Source organism: Geospiza fortis, unplaced genomic scaffold (assembly GCF_000277835.1).
Source record: "Geospiza fortis unplaced genomic scaffold, GeoFor_1.0 scaffold41, whole genome shotgun sequence".
Classification (NCBI taxonomy): domain Eukaryota; kingdom Metazoa; phylum Chordata; class Aves; order Passeriformes; family Thraupidae; genus Geospiza; species Geospiza fortis.
The window spans coordinates 7,173,612-7,187,055 of NW_005054299.1; the positions used below are offsets into that span (position 1 = coordinate 7,173,612).

Consider the following 13,444-nt stretch of genomic DNA (forward strand, 5'->3'; position numbering starts at 1 on the left):
GTTCAGCAGAGCAGGGCTTGTGCAGGTACGTGAAAGGGGCATTGAGGAGACACTCCCATTCAGGGCAGGCAGAAAGAGAGCCCCCAGCTGTCTCTGGTTACCTTTTATTGGCATGAAAAGGAGGAGGCAGGAGGGGCAAGGTTTCAGGACAAATGAAAAACAAGCTTTCTAAGATTCACTGTTCAACCTCAGAACAAAAGCTCAGCGAATTTAAGCTACAGGATCTTAGTTCCATTTCATTCAGTTTAGTAATTTATTACAGAGAAGAGAATGAAAAACCTGCTTCAAATAGTGGATTAAATATTACCCTGAAACAGAACTAGAGAGAAAAAAAATATATATTGTGAATTCAGCTAGTTTCTTGGGCAAAAACTATACATTATGAATTCAGCTAGTTTCCTAGAGAAATAGAAAGCAAACTGGCAAACACATGAGAAAGTGTACCATGTTAGTAGGTATCCAAGGCTCCTTGGTTAAAAACATTTACATCATGATGAAAGCTGGACAAAACAGCTGTCACAGAAGCATTATTAACTAGAGGGTTTAATCTGTAAACACTTGCCACCCAAATTAAACCAAGAACTGTTGAGATGGACATTGAGAAATGCCTCATTTTGGAAGGCAGGCCCAATGGCCTCCTTGAGGAAGCCAGCCCAGGGCAGCATGAAGGTGTGGGGACACTGGCAGCACGGAGCCACCGACCAGCAGCTGGGCTGGAGGAATGCTGGCCAGCAAACACCCCCACCCCTCAGCCAGCAGGGACACACAGCCTGCAAAGCCCTGCACTGTCCCAGCCTTGCTGCAAGCCTGAAGAAAACCCAGTTTTGTGTCCTGCATGATGTGGCAGACTCTTCTCCAGGCGTGGTGGATGCCCAGATTAGTTCTGCGTTTGCTGTATGGAGCCCCTTAGAGAGAAGATGGATGGGCCAGAGCTTCCTCCCAAAAGGTTCCCCTTAGAAAACCCAGTGCCCCCATGCACCCACGTGCAGTTTGTACCACGAGCCTGCTGCACAAGGGCACAGCATGGGGAGCCTGCATGGTATGGGATGGCTGCAGGGACCCTTCCTGCAGGCCAAACACAGCCCTCTGTAGCAAAGGTCAGCACACCTGCTCATGAGGGATGAAGGGAGAAGTCTTAGTGAAGCATCCAAGTCCTTCCCATTCCATGGGGACAGCACAGAGCTCCTCCTTCACAGGAAATGTAAGGTCTGCAGAAAACAGAGGAGGGGACCATGGAAGTACAGATTTAGTGACCAATAAATATGTTCAACAATTAAACAGGTTATGTCAGTGGCAAAAAGACAAATAATAACCATAATACCTAATATTTACACAATTCTCTAGACAAACCTATTGTTTTTCTGGAGAGATGTACAAATATTACCCAACCAGTCACCTGAGGACAAATGATCAAAGCTTTGGCTTCTTGATGAACTGCAGAAGTCTTTTAAAGTGTGACCACATGCTCCAAAGTTTGTTGTATTGAATCTAGGCAACACATGTTTAGGTACACTTGTGTAGATACCTTGAGATAACTCAGAGCCCTTTACAAATTTAGGTGGCCTTCATGACAACTAAATATAGGCGGGTCTGTGAGACCTGAAAAAATAATACATAGTAGATTAGGGGCAACTTCAATAATTTTTCAAAGACCAGTAGTTTACATCTAGGTTATAAGTTTTTGCAATGTTTCAATTTCATGATGTGTCTCTAAGGTGTTATCTACCCAGAAAATAAACAACCTGGTTGAAGCAATGATCTGGATAGCATGCTAGCTATCACCTTGATACACAATGAGACAGAAAAACGGGAAGGATTTATCTGGAATTCATTTGGCAGTATTGTAGAATTTTCTGCAAGGGAAAATATGCAGTTGTTTATATAATTCCTTAATTCTTTGAAGAGGCGAAATGTATAATTCAGAAAAAGTTCTTAGACACACTTAAGAAAAATATTTTACTCATTACAGTAACTTCTTTTTTTCTAGATCATTCTTTTAGTCTCTTAACATATCTTGAAACAAACATGGACTGCCAAATATTTTAATCAGAGTACTTCTGATCTGTAATCTCTTTGATACAGATCCCATCTTAATAAATCATTTCACAGTCTTGAAGAAGCATTAGAAGCAAATTACAGCATTTGCAGTTGTAGCATAAAGTTACTTGGCATTCCCGTAGGTGATATGAGAGACTAGAAACAATGGTCAAAATTCAATATTAATACCTGAATATTTAAAAATTGGTGTGTAAGGACTTGATTCCTGTCACTTTTCAAGCAATGCTACTGGAGCTGAACTTAAAACCTGACATTAAATGTTATGAGAGAATATGATAAGATGCATTCCTAGAGAAACCTGACTGAAGGCAACAGAAGTCATCCCAGCAACATGAATAGGATTTGGTCAAAGCCTATGTTAAATGCACTCTGAGGAGGGACAAAAGGTCAGAAGCAACTGGATTTAAATCTCTTAGGCTCCACAGCAGGATTAATTATTTTGTCTCAGATCTTTCACACACCAAATACATCTTGGACACTACAGTAGAGATAAATAAATCAATATTAGTCTTATTTTGCTAAAAAGAGCATTTACTGGCAGCATTTTTTCATCTCTTCTCAGATTTTATGTTGGGGGCAAATCTTGGAAGTGAATACTCTAGCAGGCATCTGCTAAACATAACGCAGTTTACTCTGTTATTGAAACTGTACTCTTTAAAGTGTTTTTCATAGCATTCATTTTCTATGCAATATTCTGCTTTACCAGTATCCCAATACGAACCTAATCAATTTTTCATCCTGGTCATCTTTGCCCACCTGACTCCTCACTTGCAGAGCCCTTTTAGCACTTCACTGGGCAAGTTTCACTTCCCTTTCTTTTTTAACTCTAAGGGGCAATTGCATGTCAGTCCCTCGTGGAGAATGGACACTGCCCCTGCACCTGAGCTCCCACCCACATAGCCAACATTGGCAGAGTGTTCAGGAGATTCTTCTGGTTCACATTTCTGTTACGGTGCCAAGTTCAGTTCTGTCATGTGCTATTCAGCTCCTCCTGTTTTCTCCTTGATCACATGCTTGATCGCTCCTTCTTCTCCTGAACCACCCCACCTTCCGGAGCAAGAAAAGGAGCTGCTCACGCTGGACATGGCCAGAGCCTGCACAGAGTATGCTCTGAGTGTAGCCCCTCACTACCACAATCTCGTCAGCACTAACTTGGGAGTCCTACCCATTTCTGGAGAAACCCTGCTGCTCACATAGCACATTGGCTCAGCAGAGAAGTAGCAATCTTTGAAGGGATTTAGCTGTGTTCAAAATGAAATATTTTCTCCCACTTATACATATGAACAGCTGCACCCCAGTTTTAACATCCCTGTGACCGAGGGCAGGAGAACAAACAGAAAGCTTTCCAGGAGCTGTCTTCAACAAAAATAACAAAACTGACTTAAGAGGTTCAAAGCCACATAGGAAGACCCATCCTTTCCAGAAACTGGAATAATGAAAAAGAACAATCCTGGTGACAATATTATTTGTTAGTGAACAGATCCAAGCTTTGTGTGACTTGCAACATGTAATAGTAAATGCAAGAAATTGCAGCATCTCACTTGTAGGAAACACCAACCAAAAATTTAGTACTAAATATGATTAGAAAATACTAAAGAATTTGAAAGCTTTGCTTTAGATATCACCATCATTAATTACTGATTGCACAGGAAATTCACATGACAAGCTTTTTAGAAAGGTTTTGTAATCTGTTTCCAAATGAACTGTGATAAAATGTTGGGAAAAAGTTGGAAATAATGAAACAAATCAAGTTATCATAAGTCACACTGATTTACATCAGTATTTACCTGCCATGAGATGGTTGGTATTTAGAGAAGTTTTGGTAAATATTTTACTGACTCACTTCTTCAGGGCATTTCTGTCAGAAAGAGACCTTGAAAAGGAGACAATAGACATATTTTAGAGGAGCATGTAAAGGTAGTTGCAAGAGAGGCACAGAAATACAGATTAAAGAGCAAGATTAATGAAAATTTAGATATCATCTGTTGTTTATCCAAAGCTGTCTTTGGTTTAGAAACTAGGCTTATGAGAACATGTGCTATCTGTCAAACCAGGCATAACCACCAAACTCTCTCATTCCACCTTGACTCCTTCTGCTCTTTTCCTGTATTTCAATGCTAGGTTGTACACAAATAGAAAATTATTACTATGTTTTTAGAATTCTTTGGAGTCCCAGAAATATGTCCCAGATTGGGGAAATCCTTTTCTCTGGACACACTTACTCAGCATCACTACAATCCACTACAAATATACTACTTACACTTTAAGCTGTTGCCACTGCCTCACAAAGCAGACTGAAATTTTGTGCACAACTTTGACTCCGATGAAGCAAACATAAGTTTCACAAAAAATTCCCTTTCTACCACTGAGAGAGAACAGCCCATGAAATTCATACTGCACAAAACCAGAACACAACACTTTGGAAGAGGAAGCCACTATTTGATGCTGCAGGGGGAAGAAGGCATAACTTAACTTGTTCAAAGCACTTGGACTGAGCATCTTATTCTTATCACTTACCTCATGTAACAGAGCTCATCCAATTGATCTTTATTTGGATAAGTAACTTTGATGGCCTCCTGGTCATTAAAGTGTTTTTCCTTTCTATCTGTCATTACACAGACTGAAGATTACAAAGTTTTATTAAGTCCTTGGGAAGGGGTTTTCCTAACAAGCTTTTAAAAAAAACCAAAGTATTTAATCATTCAAAGAAGATGCAGAGAACTTTCATGAAGACTTTGTCTACTTTCCAGAGCTGTGGCTTTTTAATTTCTGCAAGGTAATACAAGCAAGATCAGTTTCTAGGAAAACACCTGAAAATATTGTGAATAGAATCAGAGAATATCTGAGTTCAAAGGAACCCATCAGGATCATCAAATCCAACTCCTAGCCCTGCCCAGGAAACCCCAAGAATCTCACCATGTGTCTGAGAGCATTGTCCAAACGCTTCTTGAGCTCTGTCAGGCTTGGTCTGTGACCACTTCCTGGGGAGCGTGCTCCAGTGCCCAGCCACCCTCTGGGTGAAAATTTTTTTTCCTGATAGCCAACCTAAACCTCCCCAGACACAACTTTGTGCTGTTTCCTTGAGTCCTGTCACTGCTTACCCCAGAGAAGAGATCAGTGTCTGCCCCTCCTCTTCCCCTCATGAGGAAGCTGCAGTGGGGTCTCCCCTCAGTATTCTCCAGACTGAACAGACCTCAGCCACTCCTCGTATGGCTTCCCCTCAAGGACTTTGACCATTCTTTTGTCCCTGCTTTGGACATTCTAATAGTTTAATGTCTTTTTCATACTGCAGTGACCAGAACTACCCCCAGCACTGGAGGTGGGGCTGCTCCAGATCAGAGCAAAGCAGGACAATCCCCTCCCTTGCCCAGCTGTAATGCTGTGCCTGGTGCCCCCCAGGACAGGCATGGCCCTCCTGGCTGCCAGGGCACTGCTGGCTCAGATTCAGTACAAAACATAAGGGAGGTAACATGGAGAAGTCAGGAGATTGAGCTGCACTCAGGTTGTGCATCACTTTACAGACATCGCTGTGTTACAGCTAGCAACCAGAGATGGAGGTCTGTATGTTTCTATTATATTGTTGTCCAAAACAAAGCTAGAAGATAAAAAGACACAGCTGTGAAGTACACTGGGATGGGGTTTCAGAAAAATAACTCCAGTTTCATATCTCAGTTGGGTCATGCTCACATAACAGGAATGAACATTTTGTAATTGCATCGACCAAACAGGACTTGTACAAACAAGACCTGATTAAGTTTTGTCTTGCAGTTTCCAATGTTCAACTGCAGCTTTTTCTAAGAATTTCCTATTCCTGGAAATTATGAATTTTTCATGAGTCCTCTGATGAACTGTGAACATGTAATGGGAGATTAGGTGATTGATTGAAATTAATTCTTGTATCCAGTTTTGAACTTAATTAACTTGGTTTCAAACAATGAATTGTAAATGTACTGAAAGTATGCTACTCCAGACACTAGTTATATTATTTTTAAATTGTTCTAGGACATTTCTATGTGTTCATATACCTTGTTTACAAATCTTTCCAGGGTTTTAAGCAGTTTAACTTAATAACCCCAGTAAAGACTAAGCCTAAAGGTCACACATGTCAGTGTGATCAAAGTCCCTCTGTTCCTAAATGAATATACAATTCAGTGCAATGTAGCTGACTGAATGAAATCACTACTGCCAATTGATATAGGCAAACAGATCACAGCCTGGGAGAAGGTCTATAGGAAGAAGACCAAACCATTCCTCTCAATGTCATCCCACACTTCTGACCAGAATTTAAAAAACAAAAATCTCCAATCCACCTTTCACCCAAAACAAGAAAAATTAGTCAAAATCACTAGAGAAGGACAACATGAATGCAGTAATCCATCTGTCATTAAAACACCCACAGACTGTCTAAGCAGAACCTCACTTTTTTTTCTTGTCCAGAGTGGCAGTTTTGATGTAAAGATTTTGGATGGATTTTCCAGGGGGAAAAACCTCCACAAACCAGAAAGAAAATGGGAATAAAAGCTATTTAAACTAAGCCATCTTGCTGCCTATATTAACAAAATATAATAAAATATAATATCAATTATAATCTCTCAGGTTTCCTAGAAAAAATATGCATATTTAAATTTCTGGGGGCAAGGAAGGGTGAACAACTGCTGGAAAAAGATACACGGACATAAAGGTAAGAAGAGGAAAAGTGAAGATGTATCCCAAAGGCTCTTCCATTTCCTGTTGCCATTACAGGAAAGAACAAGAACTGAGAAGGTTCCTGTCTGCTGCTGGCTGGCTTTGTGTATTCCCTGGTGTTTCACTGCTTCAGTCTTGGTCTCAGCAAGAGTTTTCTCACCCAGGTATCTGTATCAGTTATTAGCAGTAAGACTAGAAAGAGATAACTCAGCAGCAGAAAGGCAACTCTTCTCTCTACAGGAAAGAAGTTGTGGAATAGAATCAGATACAAACAAACAAACAAAAAGCCAACAAAACAAAAACAAACAAACAACAACAAAAAAAAAAACACCCTCAAGCAAGATTTTCTAAATTTAAACACTTCTGACAGCATCATAGTTCATATAGCTGTGTTGAAAGAATGAGACTATGAAATCTGCCTGTGGCCATATCTGAGAACTCTCCTGCAAACGTCCCATGTCTGTGCTGGCTGCCTCCTTCAGCTGCTGGAAGTGGGTGCCTGTGTGCAGCCTGCCTCTTGAAGTCGCCTCTGCCAAATGACCAAAATTTGCAAAATTACTAGATTGCTCTAAAGTGTTGGGGCAGAGAAGACCATGGCCTAAATGGGAACATTCCCAGGCAAAGCTTAATTCATTGCAGGTACTTACACAACAGAAATGTTTTTTTAAACTAGCATTCTAAACCTTCCTTTTTCAGGAGACAGTCACAAGTGACCAGCAATCCTGTTACTAACAAAAGGTGCTTGTTAGAAAAACTAGAGGTGTTCACTCTGCTGAGCACAGGGATAAGCTGCAGGTTTTTGGGAGGTATCTAAGAAGCAGGTACACCTCAGTAGTATCACAGACACCTTATCATGGACTCCCTACATCATCTTATAATTTTGCTTTATGGAACTTTGTCTAACAACCCTTGGAAATTCTCAGGATGTAACACATAAGCATGTACACTGCAAACAGCCTCTCACCAGCTCTGTTTGCATTGCTACTCCTTAACCTGAAACCTCAGGTTTAAATAACTGTCAGTTGATTTTATCAATGTTTGGTTTATGAGTCATCCAGCCAGCACAATGGGCCGAGGAAGAAAACAGCACCTTTACACACATGCCCTAATTTTTCTGCTGCCATGGGAAGCTGGAGAAGCAGAGAGAGGGCACAGGAAGGAATTGTAGCCTGAACAAAAATATATGTTCCAACCCAGAGTTCTACCTGTTAGGCATACAAAACTCATAAATCAAGTCATGAGCAGAACAGCAGGAAAACAGCTCTGGGACATTATACCAAATGTTTTGGTATAGTTTCAAGTTGCAGCAAGAAACTTTCTGCTAAATTGCTTCCTATTTAAATTTGCTCCTTTGCACAAACCGCAGATTTCCATACTTTTTTTTTCTTTTTTTTCCCACCAGTGAGTCTCCAGAAATTTGAAAATAGGGGAGGGAGAGAAAAATCAGTGCTCTGGATTTAGTTTTATACAAAGGTCATGTCAAGAAGGAAATGTCTGCCCTCCCACACACAAGTGCTAAGGACAGTTTTGCTAAAATTAGCCACTGGCGGAAAAAGCACAGAATCGAGTTGTTCTCATGAGTCTTTCTCTTTTCAGCAGAATTCTGCACCATCTCAGAGCCCAGCAGCCTCAGCCTTGCCTGGTGCTGAGCACCTCGTCTGGCCACTGGCTCCAATAAAAGCAGCAGAGAGCAAGGCACAGTTGCCAGTCTCAGATTGCACAGATATGCCCAGACTGGAATCATCTGGGATGCATTAGACTGGGAAATCTCTGTCTGTGCTAGCATACCTGCTTTTCATTCGGGGCAAGTGTCATTGAAACAAGATTTATACGTTAGACTGCGCTGATAAAATTGTGTCAGAACCTGGGTTGGTCACTCTTATCTCAACATTAAAATCAAATATTCCTATGAAAACTGGCCTTGACTTCTGTGGCACAAAGTAAATAAAAAACTATTTGTTTTGTTTAAAGTGGTGAAGTGCAGATATCAGAATAAAACATAAGGACGGGAGTGGAAAATTTTGTATTATGGCACTTGGTGATTCATTATGTTTTATCTGTGCTACAAAGTAATTTTCATATTCTCTGTAAATTGCTATAGCTTCTAAACCTGATCACAATTTCAACAGTAACAGACCAAAACCAGTATGCAAATACTGATTTCCTATCTTATGTTCAGGTCTTACTAGCAATTATTCAAGTACAAGTATATTAGATTTATGAATGTTTACCTTATCAGCATCCTTTATTCAGAGGTGTAGACCCTTACCTACACCTTTGTGATGCCTGGTTAATGTTCAGGGCTTCAAGCTCTTTCTTGTGTTCTCCAGCACTTCCTTGCTTCAGCCAAATCAAAACCATAGGCAGCACTTCAATACTCAAATTTTTGCCAGACAAAAAACAGCCCCAGAAACTTCCCTGGCCTTCCTGTGTGGTCAGCTGGAGCAGGCAGACCCTTCCCAGAGGCGCTTATTTTCGCCATCACCGCCCCCACCTCTCCACAGTAACACACATGGGATGAATTGTCCTCTAGACATGCCTATTTAGCCTCATTGACTATAGACAGGGTTTAGGTGACTAAATGCATTTCTCAAAATAGGCAAGATGAATCTGTTACTGGAACCTAAGCCTCAGGGAAAAGAAAAAAAAAAGAAAAAAAAAGAAAGAAAAAATTACCGTCAATAAGAACATGGGTGTCTTTTCCTTTAAAAGCCCTACTCTGTGGATCCCATGGGATCATACACCCACTGGGCATTCTGCAACTGCCCTGGCTTCCAGTATTTCTGGTGCAGGCCTTGGCATTGATTTTTGACCTTTTGGAGCCCTCTTTGTGTTAGGTAACACAGCTCACTCGCTTTCCCCAAAATGCGAAGGAGAGTAAAGCAGGAAAGTGAAAGAAATAGCAAAATTCCACCATGCAGGGAAAGAAGCCAAGGAGCAGGAAAGCTGTCTTTCTTTAGGAGCTCCTACCGTTTCAGTCACTTATTAAAAAAGGATTTATATTTCTGCAGTAAGGATCTGTACTTCCTCCCTCTGCTGAAGCCCTGTGTTTCTCTGCCAGACTGTGATGAAAAGGGCCCTCCCTTGCCCATCACCAGCCAGTGCTGACGTCACCCTGTTATTCTTTTTCACCTTGCACACATGTTGAGACTTCTCTGTGGAAGTCTTACTGAGACACACATCTCTTTGTCTCTTGCTCCTCTCTGCTCGGAAGGCTTTTTTTTTAATCCCAGATTTATTTTTCACATAGGGGATTTCTGAGAAAGAGGATCCATACACGTAAATAATGCTGTTCACTAATGGCATCCGACCATCCATTAAACCCAGAAGTCATTTCTTTGAAGAGGGTGTTGCACAGAGCTCTAACTAGGAGGTCTTGCTCATCTCTAGTTTGAAAACTCAGACTACAACTGATCCAAGCAGGAAGGTCAGGAGGATGGGCCCCTTTGCACCACAGCGGGGTTTAGCAGGTGGCTGTGGAATTGGTCACAGGGTGATTTAGCTGCAAGAGACCCCTCTCCTTCCTGCATTTCTAGAGGAAGGCTGCAAAGGCTCAGTGTCTCACAGCACTTCTCCCTATTGGAAGGGAGAGAAGCAGAGGCCATACTTGAGGCTGCATTTAAAGACATGGCTAGAGATTGTCTCGATTTTTTCTTACCTGCTGGTGTGCATTCTTGGCTGACCTGCGCATGTCAAGCACACATGGCTGCAAAGGAACTCCTGCAGCCACTTCCCTATGCCTGGCCAGGCCACTTCCATGCATCCAACTCTGTTCTCCCAGTAAAGAGCAAGTCTTTCACAAATGGGCATCATCATCATTTGCCAGAGGAGGTTGAGCTTATAGGCAGCCAGAACACTGCACAGCAAAGAGACAGTGAGCACTGCAGACCACTCCCAAGATCACTCCAGATATGACACAGGTGTAGCCACAGGCTTTCCTTGTGGGAAGGAGAGAAAATTGGATAGCTGTATGGTGTGTACCTCTGAGGCTTTTAGAATGAAGAGAATAAAGTGAAACAAGATTAAGACGTGCATTAGCCCGTCTCTGACAGCTCTTTTCTATTTATTGGGAAGAGTCTCCCACTGAGTTCCTGGGAGGTTCTGAGCCCCTGAGGACTCCACGAAGAAGCTAAAATTTGTAGCCACAAATGGCATAGTTTTTCTGTGCAAGGCTGAACTATCAGGGAAGGTATCAGCACAGCCTGCTGCTACTGATACTGTAAGCAGAAGACAGAAACAGTGGATCTTTTGTTTATCAGCCCTCTACAGTGTACAGCCCCTTTGTCAATAATAAGCCACCTTTTTGCAACTCTCGTATGGTGCAATGCAACATTTTCAAGTCAACTCAGCTAAACTGAACCTGCAATCAATTGATATCAGTGGGGTAAAACAGTCCTGATAAGAAAAATGTCTGTACAAGGAAATTCTGAGATGCACGGTGCAAGAATAAGTTAAACCAGGGAGGACAAGCTCTTTCTAATAACTGCAAGTTACTTTTGGCTGGTCTTCACATCTCAGATTTACTGCTCATACTATGGGAATCATTGTACTGCCTTATCACGGGCTCATATGAAGCTGTGCTTACTCATGCTTGCAAAGCATTTAAAGATTAGAGAGAGCAGCGTCTGTAAAACCATAAAGAATACTTTGTTATCATTATTATTTCACCAGAGCAATAGGGAAATACTCTTTAAAAATGCTTCAGTTCATTAGTTCATAACTATCTTTTAGCTGCTAAAAGCAAAAACCAGCAAGCTGCAGGATAGGTAGGTTCAGACTTCATTTGTCTCAATACAAGCTTATTTGTTCGCCTCTACCACAGGTGGTGACTACTTTTTACACTGTTTTTAATAAAAAGGTAAGAAGCAGATGCAGAGGTGAAGGTAAGAAGTAGATGTAAAGTAAAAGCAAATGAATCTGAGACTCATCCTGAAACATCTGTGTCCTGAAATGTTACCCTCTAGCCCACATCGCAGGTTGCTATCCTTCTCCCTGCACAAGCTTCTGGGGTCTCATTAATGCACCAGGCAAGTCTACACAGCAAAGGGCTGTTGGAGATCCTGAGGTAGCTTTGAGGAAACTGGCTTGTCTGCACGGTGCATTGCAATGCCGGGCACGGATGCTAGCTTGGATCCCAGAGGCAATATAGCCTGTCTGTATAGCAAAGCACCCCCGCTAATTAGCCCTGCCCCCGAGGATGCTGCAGGAACCCAGCTAATTAGGTATGCTGAGAGGCACCTCTGTTAATTAGCCCAGGGAGAACAGAACAACACTAACAGAGCTTCCGATCATGGCATTAGCTCAGGGATCTCTATAGTGTACTTGGCTGTGTAGCATAGCTGAGCCCACAGCTCTCTTGAGCACCATCTGAAGAATCTAAATACCTTCTTTCAATCCAGTCTCACCATCTGACCCTGCTTTTGCAAGTATTCATAGCTGTTTTTCTCTTGATGGTAAGAAAATTAAGTAAATAGATTCAAAAGAATGAAGAAAAAAGCCAGTAAAAACCACACTACAATAATCTAGTGTTATTAAATTCAGCTACAGGTAGTGACATGCCTGTAGGGAAGCACTGCATATTCCTAACCCATCTTGATAAAAGGCATACTTTGGCTAGTGGTGCATGTTTTGCAAGCAGTGTATCTCTAAAAGTACTGTTAACTCAAGCCAACTCAGTTACAAACACAGACTATGATATATTGACTTGTAGCCATGCAAGATTTTCCATTACTAGTTCAGGGCTGAATGAAATCATTGAGGCACAGGTACACACCTAGGAAAGACGAGCAGGAGTTTTGTCCCCTTTCCTTCTCCCCTGGCTGCACCATGAGCTGGGACAGGGCTGTTGTGGCTGGTTGTCCTGCCTGCAGCAGAGCCCAGCTCAGCAAGGATCGCTGTCTGCACCGTGCACAGCGCACACAAGGCTGGTGCCAGCCCAAGCACTGCGCACGGCTCTGCCTCCAGCTCCCAGGGTTGCTATACTACAGCACAGGGGTAAACAATGCCCAGTCTCTGCTGCAGCCAGCACAGATAGATAGGAGGATGGTGACGTGACTTTTGTTAAGGGAACGCTTCCAAATGCCCTTCCAACCACCATATCATAGGTACGCGCAGGAACGCTGAGTTTGTGCCTTTCAGAGAGAAAGCGTGCATGCTTTGTGCCATCCCAGGAGGGGGGTTTATGGCTCTTATTCTTGAAAAATGGAGCACAGTGATTTCCAATTACCTTCTAGGCATGTGTGTAAAGGCACCCATTTCTTTCCCATATGTTTCAGAAGAATGTTTTTGCACATGGGTAACTTCTGAATAGGACATAAGCCCTTAAGTCCCAGTTTGAGTTCTCGATCAAAATGCAAAAATGCATGGTGAAATTTTAAATCAGCTTCAAAACCTTATAATGTGAAGCTGCTGGGGCCATTGAGAAAGTCAAAACTTTTAAGTGGATATTAGGAAAACATAAATGCCAGAGAAGGCAGAGGTTTCTTCTGGAATTAATGTTGTTCCAGTAGAGAGAATACTTAGGTTTCTTCTAAAGAATGCTTGCTTTTTAGGTACATAAAAGCAAAAAAAATGGCTCTTATGGCTCTTATCTTTCAGGTTCCCAGTAATTTGCTATTATGATATGAAGGTTGGGAGGTGTATGTAGTATATCTGAAAGTCAGAGTTCAGTATTTAATCTTTCCTTCTTATCCTTTAGAAA

The 13,444-nt window shown here is 41.8% G+C and overlaps 1 long non-coding RNA gene across 1 annotated transcript in view; it reads right to left on the reverse strand.

Moving 5' to 3' along the window:
* Nucleotides 1-3,787: 3,787 nt before the first annotated feature.
* LOC102044376 overlaps nucleotides 3,788-13,444 on the reverse strand; it is a 138,501-nt gene continuing 128,844 nt past the window's right edge. Inside the window, exon 4 of the long non-coding RNA XR_265230.2 lies at nucleotides 3,788-3,931. This is a non-coding gene — a long non-coding RNA (uncharacterized LOC102044376). The remainder of the gene's footprint in view (nucleotides 3,932-13,444) is intronic.